The sequence below is a fragment of the Onychostruthus taczanowskii genome, unplaced genomic scaffold, assembly GCF_017590055.1.
Source record: "Onychostruthus taczanowskii isolate IOZ18803 unplaced genomic scaffold, ASM1759005v1 scaffold2, whole genome shotgun sequence".
NCBI lineage: Eukaryota > Metazoa > Chordata > Aves > Passeriformes > Passeridae > Onychostruthus > Onychostruthus taczanowskii.
Window position 1 is genome coordinate 1,193,538 of NW_024499239.1, and position 17,970 is coordinate 1,211,507.

Sequence of the window (17,970 nt, forward strand, 5' to 3'; positions counted from 1 at the left end):
GATGAGTGTCTCATGCAATCCAAACTGTGCTAGGCTCCTCTTTGAAGTCTGTTTTACGGAGAGCACTGCGTCACAAGCAAAGCAAGTTTCACTTTGCCGCAAGCAAACAGCTGTGAAGTCTGTTTGTTACCGCCGTTGGCACGCTCCTTCTGCTGCACACAGCCGAGGTGGCAGTTCTTTGGCTCCGCATCTGCTGGGTCACCGCACTTCTGAAGGCTCTTTGGACCACGGTTTAATTTAGCTACAGGTTACGCTATAAACACTTTTCAAAAAAGGCAAGGCTCAGTTCAACTGCCTTAGACTTGAGGACCAATGACAAACCCTTATGGGAACCTCCTCCTTCCTCGAACGAATTCCTAGAGAGAACTGCTAAGCTATCCACAGTTTAGTTTTACCCCTTCAACCACCTTCAACAAAGATACAGCAAGGAGGAGAGTAGGACATAATTTAGACAGGAAAGGAACTTGACAGATTTATCTAACAGGGGGAAGATAAAACAAAACAAAACTTTCCTATGTCTGGTGGACTTTCATAGTATTTGTCAGAGTACCTGAATAAGCAGGTGTTTCTCCAACCCTTTTGCTCTTTATTGTCTTGGTTAATTTTCTCTCTACAACATCTGCTGATAAAATCACCTTAATTTCAGCCTCTCCTGGCCAACTGTAAACCAGATAATTTACTGCTTGTCCCCTACAACTCTGAACGCCAGTCCAAGAAGATGAGTTTAGCCTTACAATTCATACCAGCCCTTGGTTCAGGTGGATAATCAGGAACATTTAATCGTCATCTGTTGTTAGCCCTCTTCTGTCAGGAAATGTTTGGTGTCAAAAAATTTGTAACTAAAAATACAATGCAAGGGACAAAGTCTCTATCTGCAAAGATTATATTAATATTTAAACCTGCTTTGACTGTTTCAAAGTCATATAAAATCTACCACTTCTGCAAAGTATTTTTCGTGTAAAAATAATCTAATCTAACCTCCTATCCCACAAAAAAAATCAAAAAATATGTGGATATTGGAGCAAAAAAAGGCAACTAACATCATGTGCCAAAAATTTTATTTCCATTAAAATAAAATTTTAATTTGATTGTCTCATACATGGTTTAAGTTAGTACACATTAAACCCAAGCTACACATGGGAAAATCCAAAGTTTTGCTGCAGTTGCCATTTCACTATTCCCACAAAATTTTCCATTAACAATTCTAATAAAAAACCATAAAAATCTCACATAGAAAGCAAATGTTATAAAGCAGTATGAAACCTCTGAAAGTTTTAGTACTGTTGAGATTTATGTTTAATGATTTTTGAAGCCAAAATAAAATAAAGATATTTTACTCAAAACTATTCTGTTGAGCTAGTATTATATTATGTACTATTAATCTTAGATGCAGTAGTTAAACATGCTAAACAGCATACCAATTAAGGATCAAATACTCCCAATAAGTTTGTAACATATAGAAAATGGGAAAATATAAATATATACTGGTTAATACAGATTCATTTAGCATATTCTTTCAGCCTCATTTTTTTCCTAAAAACCCTGTTAAAGTTTATGCATTTTTTTCCTACTAAGTACATGTAGCATTACTCAAAATTGCAGTATTACGTTTATTAGATCTTGTGCAATAATATATGAAAGTAAGATCTTGTGAAATAATGCAAGTAAAAGAATACAGAGATGAAGCAAAACTAGGTATAATCTATGATTTACGTGTGTGTACACACATGCACAGGTAATACATTATTTTCCTGCAAGTGTCCTAAAAATTCATGTGGTGCCCAAGACTTTCACAAAACTCCTAACGGCTTGAAATATTTAGAGTAGAGTATTTCAATAATAAACCATAAAATTGGAAAGCAGTATCTGTAACAGAAGTATAAGATGCATAAAAGGGAAAAGCAAAGCAAGCTGCATCATTCAAAAAGAAGAAACACCTAGGCAGACTGGGAAGGAAAATATAACTGCATCTTATATATATTAACACAGAATCTTACCAAAGACAGAATAATGCCATAATGTAAACAAACTGCATACCATAGCTCTTACTACTCAAACAGCACATATGCTAAAGGCAAGGTTCCCCAAGATAACCTAGGCTGCTTTCAGGTTACTTCTTTCAGCAGTAAACTTCATTACTAACCTGATTCAGAGCAACTTCTGCTGGGCAGATTTCTGCTCCTCTTACTCAGTCCCGAACTCCTGCTGTCATAAATAGAAGAGTAATGACTTAAAGTGATTTTACTAAAAGACTTGCTTTAAAAGCCAGCTGCAGATGGTGTGGGAGCCCTCAGTGTTGAGGGGTGGAGGCTTGGCAGCCCAGGTGATTGGAGGGCTGCTAGCTGGCTAGCTATTTGCCCAGCTAAGAGGCAGGGAAGGAAGCAGGGAATCTCGCTGGCATTCAGATAAATCCTGTCCGCTCTTCATGCCTTCATGACGCAAAACCCGACTAGAATGGCACTTCCTGCATTTAAAATGCCTGTGTCAGGGAAACTAGTCACACATTCTGAAGGAAATGCATGGGGAAATCTCACTGTGATACCCTTCCATTGCCCTTGTGAAAAACAAACTGGTTTTGAAGCATATTGAAGGATGTTTTACAATGTTTTGAGACCTGAGTAAATTTTAGAAGAATATATGTAATTTTGAAAGTATTGCTGTGGCTAGAAGCAACACAGAAGGCTATTTACAGAGATGGTTTAGAGCCCATTCTGTTGAACTGGGGTAGAGGTACCACAGATGATCTTCGCCTTTATATGGCTTGAAATGAAAAATGCTGAAGACTGGACTCAGAAGAAGCCAAACATTCCTGTGACATAACCAATAAATAAACCTGAGTTTCTTAAAAATTAGCCTCCAGAATAAACCAAACCCCAATGTATAATTTTCAGCTCTATTTTTATTACTTCCAATGGCAGACAACCCTACTCCAAACATGTAGTAGTATTTCCAGCCAGTATTGTTCACAGCATATTGTTTCCTTCTAAACACTCATGTTTCAATCACTTTAGTTTTGTTCCGGTAACATAACATAAACCTTGCAGAGAAAAGTGCTATGCTTCTCATCATTAAAAAGTATTTCATAGGAAAATATGTAGAAAAACACATTGTGTAGCAGCCCATTTCAACTTTCTCTCAGCTTTTACTTTCCCCTTAGTGCAAAGTCTGCCAGTGCTCCAGCAGCACAGCTTCTTTTTTTTGCTTCATGAATAGCCCTACTTCCTGCAGCCACACACAAGGGAAGAATACAAGCTTTCCTCAGTTCTCCAAGATCCAAGCAGAAATGCATCCAAGAAAGTATGCTTCACAAGGATGGGCTGTGTTTCAAGACAGGAGTCCAGCTTACGTTACGCAAGCCAATTATCTTCTGACAGGCAAAAACATATTAAGAGAAAAGGTCTTTGTTGCTGAAGGTCTGCTGATAAAAATGCTAATGATTCTCCTCATGTTGACTTCATCCTTGTTAAAGATGAACTTTATCTCTTGCACAGTTAATACACAGTCAGAAGATAGAAAGAAGAAGTTATGCTACAGGTTAGGTTTCTTGTGCAAAAATGCATGACAACCACTTTTAAGGAACATCACTCTGACCTGTGACAATATCTAGGCATTTTTTAAATCAAACTAGCACTCTCTAACAAGTCTATGAGTGACTCAAGAATTACTCAGGTGGTTCCTGAATATCTCCAGTGAAGAAGACTCTGAATCTCTCTGAGCAATCTCTGACTATGCTCTGGTCACCTGCACAGTAAAGAACTTCTTCCTCATATTTAGCTAGAACTTCCTGTGCATCGTTTTCTGCCCATTGCCTCTTGTCTTGTCGCTTATCTCCTATCTCCTAGCTGTGACAACAATTCATCCCTGGTAACACCAGTACACTTATGGATCATTACAATGACAGGACTGGGATGCTTTGGCTTATCTGACTTTCTAAAACTTAATCCTGAGAACAGTAGCACACAGAAGCTACACTGCTAAAGGCATTTAAACCTAGGCCCCTCCTGGCTCCCAGTCAAGAGGCAGGGAGCACACTGGCTGGTGAAATAAAGTGACTTACATCTGCCCCACCTTGACCTAGCGCTGTGGGGTAGATCAGTATATCCCCATTACGCAGTGTTTGGATCAAAGATCCCAGGGACACTCAGACATAGTTTTGGGTGTGTTTTCAGTAACACATGCTCAAAACTACAAGAACACTGTGTTGCCACCCAGCAAAGGTAATTTTTGTAGATTCAGCTGAGAGCTGTATCTGTGTGGCTGAGGGTGTGTGACAAAGCAGCATGAGAGAGATGATCATTAAGGGCTGGGTCTAGTGGGGGAATCAGTGAAGGATGCCAGAGATGCTCTTCTTTGGACAAGCCTGAGCAGACAAGAGTGCTGTCTGGTGGCAACTTCCTGTATAGCATATCCAGCTTCTCTGTCAGAGGAGATTATTGTTTCTCTCCAGGAAAGAGCTGTGGTAGATCCACTCTGTGGCTCCCGGTTTCCTTCCAGTTACAAATCCAGCTGTGTTCGGACCAACAACATTAAGTTCTGACCTTAGAGACTTTTTTGCTCCTTAGAAACTACATCACTTGGATTAATCTAAAGAGACTCATCCAAGAGGTCTCTGATTTACATACCCCAAGGACTTTTCTAGCACATTCTTTGCATTAAAAAGTTGATCAGGAATTCTCTTCTTGCCAAGCAACAGTTGGCCACATTAGAGGAAATTAACTGAAGGACAAAATTATTTTATTTTCCTATGAAAGGCTCCTTTTAAGGCTTTCCCTTAGAGTATGAACATCTTTTTATATAGTTATGCAGAAATCCATGCTCAGAGAATTTTAATTTTACAAAAAAAACCCCAAACAAATAATTTAGGAACTTGCACAAACTGAAACAGAGTTCTCAGATGCCCAAGTGACAAAGTGATTAAAAGCTGCTCTGTTGTTGATTCTGTCTCACATGCACAGCTATGGGCTGAGGAGTTTTTAACTAGAAGTGCTAACTGTGCACACGCATATCCATGTGCTTGCCCATATAATTCGCCAAAGTTAAACATGAACAAAGGTGCTTGCAGGCCCAGGCCTTAATGAACCACGGCAATCTCTCCACTTTGCAACCAACTGTAACCAACTCAACTTTTGTCCTGCACAATGAAAAAGAAACACATGTTTTGTACACTTTGTGCAGCTCTAATGGGTTAGGAGAAGATGTACTGGTATTTGTAAGAGGATTCATCAAGTAGCCAGCAAGAATCTTTTCAGGATAAAGTAATTACATTTTAGTGGTTGTGACTTGTGGTTCTGAGAATAAAAATCCAGTCCAATCTGTGTGCTAATCTACACAAAATGATCATAAACATTCAAGAGAGAAAGAATCTTTATAAAGCAGTAGTGTAGGCTGTCTCTGTAATGTTATGACAAGATCATTTCTGAAGAGAATAAATTACAATTCAACACTTTTAAAAGGACTTCCTATTTATTAAAATAAAAATATGTTTATTTTAGATTGCTTCTCATGGTTTAAGCAGATTACTAAAACTAGTTCCTACAAAATATTGTACAGATTAAAATAAAATTGTCACTTACCAAGTCCCTCAACTTTTCTTTAATAATTCTTTTTTCAGTTTGTACTTAGGAAAATACCTCAAATTCTGAACTTCTGTAAGATAATTTTATAAAAAATAAACACATACTACCAGACTAATCCAGGTAGTAAGAATAAACCTGAAATCCCACATAATTTCGTATGTAGCAGGAAGAAGGGCTACATCAACACAAATTCCAGTTAGTTTTTTTAATCCAGGAATGAGTAATTTAACCTAATATTAAGCATGTCCCGAACAGCAACTAGCTGCTTTTTGCTGAATTCCAAATATTCCCAGGGGTCTAAAGGAAATTTTTTTAGTGCTGTCTCACAGTGCGGTCCCTAAGTCTAAAATCAGATTTTTCGAGAAGGAAAGTAGCTATTTAAAGCCATACTTTCTATAAAAAAAAATCCACACATACTTTTTTGGCCTTGAATACAGGATAAATATAGACAGAAAACTGAGATTAAAAAGTTTGTAATATATACAAAGAAAAACCAAGAAAATCAAATTTAAAACTAAGACTTGATCTGTAACTGAAAATAAACTATGATGCTATGTCTTGCCAAAACTGAAATGATTCTGTTTTCCATCTCCTTGGACACCTGGGAAAGGTGTGTCAGATGCAGCTCCACATTGCAGCTTGGGCAGGAGCAGGAAAAGGCACCACCAGCCAGCTGAAGCTTGAGTACACTTCTCTCTCAGAGGCAGGAAGTTACAAACAGGCTTTCAGTAAGAGCAAGGACAAAGATCTAACAGAAAACAAACTATTCAGGCATGGTGGATTTTTTGTGGTGTCAGCTATTGGGTAACATCTTACTCTGCTTTTTTTATAAGCCTGTTTGAAATTACAACATACTGGACTGAAGCAAACGTTAAAAAAAAAGAAAAAAGTATTCAATTTCTGACAACAGTCCATGTTTGAGCCAAAAGTGTGATTGCACATCTAAAGGCCACTTAGATAGGTAATTAGGCACATTTCATCCCAGCCTATGTACATTCAACTGACATTTAAAAGTAGTACTTAATGTCAAAAAAGACAGAACACCAAGCCTTTTTACCCAAATAATGAGGCTTTGGCTTATTAATTATTAAAAGTTGTATTATCATGTAGGGAGATAATAGTTTTTTAGTTATTTTGAATGTGCCTCATTTACAACTTTTTAAGGTCACCCTGTTCCAGATATCGCTTCCTTCACTACCTGAATTAACCAACTGAAAGTTTATTTCCCAATCCTTCTCTAATACAGGACTTTCTCTGACATACTGTTGTTCACCCCAGCCAATCAATCTCTTTCTTCAGTTTACTTGGATTTTTTATTGCTGGAATATTGGAGAGGGGGTTTGGTTTTTTGGTTTTGGGGTTTTTTTTTGGTTTTTTTTTTTGTTTTTTTTTTTTGAGGTTTGGTTTTTTGTTTGTTTGTTTGGTGTTTTTTCTGGTTTTGTTTTTATTTTTCTTTAAAAATTTTTCAACTGGAAAAGCAAAAAATTATCTTTTTTCCCTGTATCAAAAAGGGAAATCTTTCTAGTTACTATCTTTAATTAACATTTTTTTTCTATAAAAAACAATTTCATGCAGAAAATTTCTATTAAATCCATTCCTACTTAAGAATAATTTTCCCCTCTGGAAAATGATATGAAGGTTGCTTTTTTCACTTACTCTTTTTAATCAGTAACAGAGCTTTACCTTTCACCCCATGGTTACCAAGTTTTCACTAACAGCCTCTTGTGTAAGACACAAGCAAAAGCCTCTCAGAAAGTTAAATCAGATCAATTCCCTGTATTCTGTTCTGTTGAAAACCTGACAGAATCAAAAAAAAAAAAAAAAAAAAAAAAAACCTCTGAAAAATTAGTAGAGATGTATTTACAAATACAGTCCTGGAATATTTTTTTCTGGGATATTAGGAAAGATACAATGACTGCAGGATCAAATTTAAGTCCAAACATTTCCCTGATGAAAATTTTACTGATTTGCACAAAGCTGGTGATTCTCTAAAAGGAACTTAGACACTGGTCTTAAAGTAGAAATAGTGAGAATCTTTTCACTTGTATAAAATCCTGAGGCAGTTTCTAGAATATCTGTAGAATTTGTATTTTTTAAATGGCTTTGCCTGTGTACTCCTTGGGGCTTCCACAGGGGAGGTGAAAGCCCCCCAGAATAGCCTAATTTCATGGTGCAAGAGTGGAAATTAAGCAAAGAACTAATGATTCACCTCATTTCTCTCCTCCCTTCCCAATCTCGGCTAGCTGGTTTGATGGCTTAGGTAGCACCAACTCCAGGGGTTCCTACTCTGCTGGGGTTGTCCATCCCTCTCAGCCAATCTGACCAGTGCACCATACACTAATGGGCTCCACTGGGTCTTTTTGTTTTAAAAAACAATGCAATTAATATTCTGTGCCAAGTCACTAAAACCATTTAAAGTAACTCAATTTCGTATGTATTAAAAAGGGGCCTTTCCCCCTGTTTTCCTTGGGGGCCGAGAAAGGAACAAGAGTGCATGGAGAAGAAAGAAAAGCTGAATATATATAATTTAAGACTAAAAGTAATCACAGATGATCCCAGAAACAGCCTCACAATGATATCATGGAGCAGGGGAAGGAAGGGAATTCCTATTACACATCTTATTTGTTTCTATATGAGTTTTTAAGGCACATGGAAAAGATGCCATCTCAAACATTTTACAAAAACCCAAGAAAAATCTATGTCTAATCAAGGTGTCACAACTTTCTCATAATGGAATGTCTAAAATGAAGCATGTTTTAATTATCGGCCAATTACAAGAGTTTTTGAAATTTAAGTTTGCTTTCATTTGCTTATAGAAATCCAAGAATAAGATGCACAATATTTATATTCCAAATTTCTTTTATCTTAAGCCAAAGGCAGTAAGAATTAATTTAAGGGACTCTTGCATAAAAGTTTTGAAAAATCTCCTTTGAAACCAAATTTTACTATGAAATAATGGCTAAGTATTTACATCAGGATTCTTCACTGGTCTGTACTGGACTTTAAATATTAAATCAGAGCTTGCTTCCATTCTGTGTGGAAATGGAACTGTGATATGCCCAGCACCACTGCCACACATGGCACACACTAGACATAACATGTCTGCTAAGTGCACTGCTGTGATTTATTTTAGGCTTATACATCAGAACAATACAAAACAACATAAACAGAAAGGGTTAGTTCACAGGATATAAATAAGCTGCATCTGCAATGTTTAATCCCAGAAGCATTAAACAGCATTCTGTGGTCTGAAGTTACTGCTGTTAAAACCACCCCCGGATTCCTCGCAGGTACTTTCTGCACCCTGCAAAATCAAATGCCACTTATTTAAAATATGGAATCTCCAGAAAAATAAGCCCCTGCAAAGTCACTAGAGCAATCCCGTTACAGAGCACTACCCTTTGACATTAAATGTGGACACTCTAGACAGACATTCTCAATATATACTGTACATATCAAGATCATATAAATCCAAATTTAACATGATTTATAACTGAGATACCTAATGCCAGAGCATTCCCTTTTCATTCTTGGCTTTAAATAGCACCACTACATTTAATGCTTCGGGAACAGAGTTTGAACATTACAACCTTCAACTGGGTAATTTTTTGGAAAGACTTTCAAATTTCTCAGTATTTTTTAAGCAAGTGAATAAACAGCTTGACTGCATACAATATCTTACAAGTAGAATATGACTAAGACTTCAAACACAGCAAAAGCCAGTACTGTTCTCGACAGTTGCCCACTGAGATCCTGCTGACAGATTTCCGGGTGGTTAGCAATATGTACAGCAAGTAACCCTAACCAGGCTTTCCAGAGAGCCTGAACAGGCTGCAGAGCTCCATGATGTAACATAACACAGCATACCCTCAACATCTTTTGACAGCTCATCAAAAATGCTCTGTGAACTTCCATTAAGAAAGAGGTATCTATTGTATTTTGATCAAATCACAGCTATGCATGACACTTGCATAATCATGATGAAGACATGCTTCCAGATCCATGCAGATTTTACATAACCTATGAAGACCAAAACATTGGCAGGTCTGCCTGAAGAAACCAGACCTCTTGGAATAAATCCACGTTCAGCAATATCACGAGAATCATTTCAGCAGAGCATTGAAGAAGCACAAGCACTGGTTCATAAAGCAATATGTAACATGTAAATAATAAATAACATACAGAATAGCACAAACATTTGAGAAAAAATCCAACTCAGGTGTTCATGGGTGTTTCTGTGCTCCCAGCCAGCCAGCACAATAGTTCTTTACTTGCAACTTTATCTTCAATATAAATCATCTGGAGGTACTGAAAAAGCAAACAGTTTAGCAGTTCCACAGTTTTTCCAGGAGGCAGTTCTACTTATAAAAATCAAAATTCATTTGGGCATAAAATTGCATTTACTCCACCTATGAAGTTACTTTGTTGTCTACCAAATAGCCCAGAGGAACAAACCACATGAATGTTGCCTGCAGTAATGTACTTGCAGTACTGACTGATGATGTACCAGTTAAATACTAGTAAATGTGTTTTCAGTGTAATTTGTGTCACAGAGCAAATAGGAAGTTGTTGGGACAGCCATTACTTCTCCCACATGAAGATCGGGTGAAATACAAATTTCCAATTTTATTTTGTTGTTGCAACAGAAGATCCCATAAAAGTATAACTTTTTATTCTATCTTCAGCAAACACAAAGCATCTCAATAAACATTCCATACCACCTCCTCCCCTCAGTAACTTTCTTCCCTTGCCATATCCAATGATCCTGAATGGCATGACCAACATTAGACTGAAAAGGTCAGGGAAAATCGCACAGATCATTTCCTCAAACATCCTCTTCTAACTCAGGTGTACTGAACATAAGCAATACAGAACATCAAGCCCATTTAGTTACCAACTTCTCTCATATTTGCTCTTCAATTCTATGTTCATATATTTCTTCTCTTTTTATCTTTCACTGCAATAAGTAGAGTAGCTGTCACCAAGGAGATCCTTCCACATATGTTGGGTGTATGTGGCTTTGTGTGTATTCATGAGCACAAACTACATTATTTCCTAGTTCCTACTATGCAAAAAGATACTTTTATTATGGCTGGATTGCAGTTTTGGAGTAGAAGTGCTCTGCTTGCTCACTTTTTTCTCATGAGCTCTGGAAGCAACAAAAACAAACTGAGTTCTGGCTACCCGTGTGAGCAGAGGTGGGGTCTGGCCACAACACATTCCTTACCTGCCCCAGGAGAAAAAGGAGGCCAGGACAGAGTCACTGTCTCAAGGGCCAAACCCAGAGAACAAGCTGCCAGTTGAAATGCAATGGTCTGGGAAATTACAGGCAGGAAAGAGCAGACATCTCATTTTAGCAGCTGCTTGCAAAAAGCTTCAGACATCAGGTACCTTGTTTCATAGAGTAACTAGAATAAAACCCCAAAGGGGTAAAATACTGAATGGAAAACGTCATAGAAATTCTTCTGATTTCAAAATGCCACCACTTCCCTTACTAGTACTAGATGTAATATTTCAGCAACCTACTGATTTTTATTGAACCTGATCACTGGTTAATACCACCTGCAAATTATACATGTTCTCATAGTGCAAAAAAAATTTGGCATGAAGAGTAAGTACATATTCCTCATAGAAAAACTATTAAAACATGAATCTTTAATTTTTTGTACACGAGCAACAGATACTCGTAAATGAATTTTGTTACATAAAATTATTATCATCAATATTAAATCCTTCATGCCTGATCTAAAAAACATTCTTAGCTAGTTTCAATGACAATCAATGCATCAGCAAGAATACCTTGGCTAAGACCCTTTCTCACCTATGCATTCCTTTATTGGCCTTCAGAAAATGCCATTTTGGCATTTGTCAAACTATAGCTCTTTATTTCTGTCCCTAGAAACTTACCCAGCAGTGCACATGCATATCTCATGCATCTCAATTTCCAGCAGCTGAAGAGGCTTAAGAAGAACCAAATGTTCCCTATGATTAGGGAACTTCCAGCTACTTTCTTTTATTTCCCTGTATTGTTTACCTTTTTCTACATTTCACATACATACTAGGTTCAAATTTTCATTATTTTCTGCCTACTTTAATCATGATTCATCAGACAGGAAAATACTGTGATACAGTAATTGCTCCACTATGAAAATATTCTTGAAAATGTTTTAAATTGCTTCCAGCTATATAGTAGAATTGTTTGTTTTGGCTCAAAAAAGAACCCTAACATAATTCTAATGTTTAGAAGAAAAACAATTTAGAAATACTTTGATGATAACAGAAGGAAAATCACTGCTGTTCTTCAGCATTTTTCCACTGAAATCTAAAAATAAGTCGAAAGACCAAAATACCTTCAGTTTTACAAGCTTCATGTAGCCTTCTCAAACAAACCATCCAGAGATCAACATCTATTATTGAACTGCCCAAAACATTATCTATCAATTTTTTTGTAAAGAGGTGGAAAAAAGAAGAAAAATGCAGCAATTACTAGTCCGTGCATCATCCATTAGTAACAACATGATTCTTTCGGCTTATTTGGTCTGGATAACAAACCATTTTGGAAAAAAATGTCCTTGTTAAATGCTATCAATCTGGTATACTTCAAAGACAATAACAAGCCTAACTGAGTAACAAAATGGGATGGAAGTCTGGAAATTTGAGGTAGGAAGTCTGGGTCTAGATAAAAGAATATGAAGAACAAAAAGCTCCTTGCGATTTTCTGGATTAAGAGCAGCTATGTACTTCCTAGCAAAGTTTCAGTGGTGCACAATTTGGACATGGTTTTTCATGCTAGCCAAACATCGTTTTAGAAATCTATTATTATACACACAGCAGAATTTCTGGCTAGAACAAAAAGTAAAAAAAATCAACCTTGAAGATAATCCAGGTGACTCACCTGGAATTAATTGTCATCTTCTTCTGATTTAGGCAGGGATTTATTCCCTGAAGTCTAAGTTCCTCACTATTTCCAAACTCTGCATGCACAAAACTTTAAAAAAGAAGACAAAACTCAATGAAATCTGATGCTCTGCTTCAGCACTGCAGATACTTAAGGAAACTGGCATAGCAGCCTGCCTGTTGTGTACAAAATGTCTGAAATTACTTTACCTCTAAATGATGGTAGATGTTCTACTTCCTCGTGTGTAACTCTCCAGTAGCACAAGCAGTCGGCCGACCTCACCCTGGTCATCCCTAAAGATTAACTGGATGATGACACTACAATCTCTTGCTGATGTAATGTAGAGAGAAATTTTTGAAAACTGAGAGCACAAGTCTGAAAAAGAAAACTGCTGTTCTTCTAGCCATGCACCATAAACAGGTATCTCTTCTGAAATTTTCAAGACAACTCATTTTACATGTGAACTATTAGCTAGGTACTGTCCTGAGCAGGAAAGCTAAGACTTCACAAGGGTACAGATGGACACATTTCACTTACTCTGCAATTCCCAACAGTTGCAAAGAGAAATGAAAACAAAAAAACAAAACAAACTCCAAATAATTAGAACTGATCAATTATCTTCAAAAGAGGCCTTTTAAGGCTGGTTTTTCCTGATGGGGATTACAAAACCCACCACAAACAGCAGACAACTGTGTGGGAGCCAGGCATACTTCTGAAAGGGTGTTCAGGGCAGGCCAACAGCAAATGGATGAATTGTCCAGAGCAGAAAAAATATGTTTACTCCTGAAAGATATTGGTGGACTCTGCACTGGACTGCAATGATCCATAAGAAACTGGTGACAGCTATTAGGCCAAAACATGAGAAAATGAGAAAAAGGCAGTAGAGCTACTGAACCCAGAGATCAAACAGAACAAAGACAGCTACTCCTTCAGAAAAAAAGACTCTTTTAAAATTTTATTTATAACTTTGGTCTCTGATGATAGTTGTATGTGTGACATTAGAAACTTTGTCATGATCCAGGCATAAATTATCAAAAGAGCAGCAAATACATCTGAGAAAGGAGACACTTTACCATTTCATGCCTATCACCATAAAATATACACCGGGGTATACGACATGATGACATGCCATGACTTCGTGCATCCTTTCATTCTACTTGTTCCTAATTCTGTAATACAAACTCTGAAAAAAACAAACCTCTCAGAAAGCTATTTCATATGATTAAAGTTATGTTCTGCTAACAGGGTCTCTTCAAAGACAAGACATAAACAGAGCATGAAAATACCATTCAGCTGGGGAAATTGTTGAAACTATGAGTATGGCTCTTCCTAAACTTAGCTTAACTCAATTTGTTTACATTGCTTCTTTTCTTCTCCCCTTCTTTCCAAAAAAGACAAAACACCAAACAAAATAATGTTCACAGTTTTAACTGCTTGGAAGTAAAACAAAGCACATTCATTAGAATTTGTGTAAAAGCAAGGAGATGGATTCTAAGTGAATGTATGCTGTGTTCAGAGTATTTCTTTGCTCAAAATTTAAATTTATCAAACTGAGTATATGGCACACAAAGAAAGCACAAGTAACAAGCACATGCTGGATCAGAGGCTATTTGAAAAGTGCAATCAAGACCAGGTGAGCAGTCATGGATTAGAAGGAGATAATTTTTGGCATTGGTGTGAATTTTGGGACAGTATAAAAGATCAAAAAGAAGATACTGACCATAAAGATTATGACATCACTACTTCCTCAAAATAAATTTAACATCTCCCTAAGAATGTAACTGGGTATTACATGGACTTCTACTCCTAGGCTGGCCATCAGATATTAGCCACAAATTATTCTGTATGACATCTATGCTTAATACAATTTATCAATGCTCAGAGACAGCCAAAATTATATGCAACAGAATGACCAATCTGATGGGAAATATTTTTAACACTTAGATTAACAGAAAATCTTCTAAAAAAACACAAAAAAGAAAAAAGGAAGAGGAGGAAGAGGAAGGAGAAGAAGGAAAAGGAGGAAGAAGAAGAAAGAAGAACAGAAAAAGGAAAAATGAAAGGGAAACGGAAAAGGAAAAAGGAAAGGGAAAAGGAAAAAGGTTGGGCTGTATCTTATAAGCAAATTTCTGTCAGCTTTACAGATTTTAAGCAGAGTTTTGAGAGTTTTGTATTATTACTAACAGTAAAATGACTTGGTGACCCCATTTATTTGTATAATTTTTGAGGTTGATGTGACTCAAATTCACGGAACTAATTTGTCTGGATAACAGCTTTACAAAGGTTCTGAAGAGTCTAGACATTTTCACTGTGGGAAAAAAAGATGCACAATCCATTTTATGCAAACTTTACAAGTAATATCCTGCAGTCATCCTGTCATATTACAAATTGTACTTCTAAAGTCAACAGCAGATAAACTAAAGCGTTTGAAAGTAGCTGTGTTTGTGCAACACTGGAAAGTATCAAGGCAAATGGAAACCGCCTTTGCTTCAACTATTTTGTAAGAAATGATGCTGCAAAGAAAAAGGTCGGTTATCTGCAGTGCTATAGACTCCACACAACTTAATTTTTAAGGTATGTGAAATTTTACCTAATGATAATATGATATGATGTGATGTGATATGATATACGATGTGAAAAATCAGCTACTTTTCAAAGAACTACTTAACTATGTTATTTCCTGTCTACACTGATTGAGGCTCAGACAGAAGAAATGGAGGATCCATGAGAAGTTTGAGTACTGTTTCTAGCAGTCTAGCACAGCTTGACTAATTGGAGAATGAAGAAAAAAGGAGGTGAGGGAAGAGCCAAATACTTTTTTTTTTTTGAGTTGCACATCACTCTCTCCCACTATAGCTATAATTTTAGCTTACAATTAGGTTTTAAAACTTACCTCTAACATACTTTACTCCACTGTACATGGCTTTACTCCACTGTAGCCTGCCAAACTATTTTCCAAAATGGTTTAACAAGAACTTTTTCAAACACTGCTGCCAAGATATTTAAGCTCCAGAATAGGAGGAAAAGGAAGAGTCAGGGTTTATTTCTTTTAAAAAGCAAAAGAAAATACTTAAACCTTTATGCTTGATCCAGAAATTCAAATTTATGCATAATCAAAAAGACTGAAATCCCTTCAAAATTAGGGCTTTTGTCATCAAAGCACTTGAATTTACTACAGAAGTAGCCACATGGCACAATTCTCTCTATAAATATACTTCGAGCCCCAGTTAGTGAAACAAAAACTTTTCAACTGTGCTAAGATAAAAAAAAATATCTCTGCATTTATTCATACTGTAATACTCAGCTCAGAATCAAGGCCTTAGAGCTTAATCTAAAAAAAAAATTGATAACATGACAAAAGTAGAGTTAAGCAGTGAAATGTGCATGTGTTGGCAGGTTCATCTGTCTTCCTACAGATGCACAATAAATATGCTTGACTACCAAAATACCAAGAAGCTCCAGTGTAGCTACTGCTGGTCAAACAAGACCAAACAAAAATAAGAGTGGAAACAGTCACTACAGTTCATCTGCCGAACACACATCCAGGTTTCTTTCACTGGTGCTTTTTATATTATTCAGACTCAACATTTTCCTTTACACAGCAAATGCAACACTTTCAAGCACAATCTTTACACTTCCCTCTTTTGGGCCAAGCTTCCTGGAGGTGGATACAACCTTTCTACATCGAGTCACATGGCAAAGACAAGAGTAAGCAGTAAAATTTATCCCTGGGGAGATTTCAGTTAGACACAGGAGGAAAATTTTTCACATGAGCATTTAGGCATTGGAATAATTTCCCCAGGGAAATGGTGGATTCTCATATGCTGGGTACTTTTAAGATTCAGCTGCATGGGGTGCTAGGCCATCTTGTCTAGACCATGCTTTTGCCAAGAAAGATTGGACCAGATGATCCTTGATGTCCCTTCCAAACTGGTTTTCTATGATTCTGTGTTTCCACCAGTGGAAGATCCACAGTTAGTCTGGAATAAGAAATTCCCTTCTTCGGGTACTAAATTTTATGAGAACACATGTGCACACCAAGAACAGTCCAACCAAAAACTTTTTATTTTATTTAAATTTCAGGTTTTATACGTACCGCAATTTGCATAGAATACTGCCAAGGTAGATAGAGGTGGGTGATAAAATGTGCGGAAAAATCTCTCTTTTTCTGACAATGACCACCAACAAAGAGTGCCATTACCACCAACAAAGAGTGAATGAATTCATCAGTCTCAGAGCTTGGAGATCAAAGTGGGACCAGCTGCTGAACTCTCACCAAAATAAGTTTTGAATTAGAATCAGAAAGAAAGGGAGAGTCATGTACAACAACAGAAACCCCACTGATACCACAGAGCAACTGTCTGACTGCAGCATCTACAGGCAGAGCCAAGTTACCCTTGGTATGTTTACACTGGCATTTTTTGCTCAGATGCATATTTTCCCTGTCATCCAGACAATTCACTGTGCCTTGGTTCACTCCATGGAACAATTCTGAGGCATCCTTTCATATGAAATGGAATTTAGATATGTATTCCACAACAGCAACCAAGTACACTCCACGTGGTAATGGAAATTCAGCCTGTGGCACCAGACAAAAACTAACCTTATAGCCTCCCAACTGTCCCACACATAGCAAAACGTAAGTGGCATGGTCAGAGAATCCACAGCATCAGTTTTCCTCTGCAGCTTCCTTCCTGTAGAGCTGCACCAGTTGCTGAAGTAGACACCGCCACTGCACACAGGTAATATTGAGTGCTCAGGTGCAAAAGCTGCAGGCTGGTCTGCAACCCACCTGAATGCAAAGGTGCTTATCAGACAGTTAAGCTCTGTGCTGCCATTGTTTCATCAGCAGCTATAGCACAGCTGGAACTAAAACCTCAAGCCAGCATTTCCACCAAAATAAGTGGCGCACCCTAACCGGATGCGCACTCCTGCGCTCTTTTCTTGGGCCAACATAAACATTTCTGTGGTGCAAAAAGTGAATTAAACTGGGGAATGGAGACACACTGGGCAGGTACTAGGTCAATTTTGAGTCAGATTGGTTTCCTGATACAATTTACTACAGAGCTGCACAAGTTCCTGTAGCAGCATTACTGCAGGGTACATATGGAGAAGGATTAAGTACTGTAGGCAAGATTTAAATATTTCAACTCTTTTTGGTGCAACCTTAACTCCAAGTAAGGACAAGATTATTCTCAAGAAAGGCCACAACAGTCTGAGTGGCAAGATTAAAGTCTAAAATGTAACACTACAGCAGTGTTGACGATGAATGACTCATAACAATGTGTGAAGTCTAACTCCATCACTGGTAGGAACACATGCAAAAGACAGATCCATTTTAAGTAAACTTGGACAATTCAGTTGTTCAGTACACAGCATTACTGGTATATCTTAAGGGAATAGAGATATTTAGAATGTAACAGTTACAAAAGTTACTTTAAGTCTTATTCCATTCCAAGTTCTGTGAAATTAATTGAACACTGACACCACACCCTG

General features: G+C 37.3%; 1 protein-coding gene across 18 annotated transcripts in view; it reads right to left on the reverse strand.

Annotated features, from left to right (window-relative positions):
* SLC7A2 (solute carrier family 7 member 2) overlaps window positions 1–17,970 on the reverse strand; it is a 53,101-nt gene that overhangs the window by 24,027 nt on the left and 11,104 nt on the right. For 4 of the 18 annotated variants that reach the window (XM_041402489.1, XM_041402486.1, XM_041402476.1 and 1 more), the window contains exon 3: window positions 2,144–2,205. The exons of 10 other annotated variants lie outside the window; for them this stretch is intronic. The gene's annotated coding sequence lies outside the window, so the exon portion shown is untranslated. Of the gene's footprint in view, window positions 1–2,143; window positions 2,381–17,970 lie in introns of those variants that run through there. 4 more of the 18 variants (XM_041402488.1, XM_041402481.1, XM_041402478.1 and 1 more) reach the window with 2 other exon arrangements.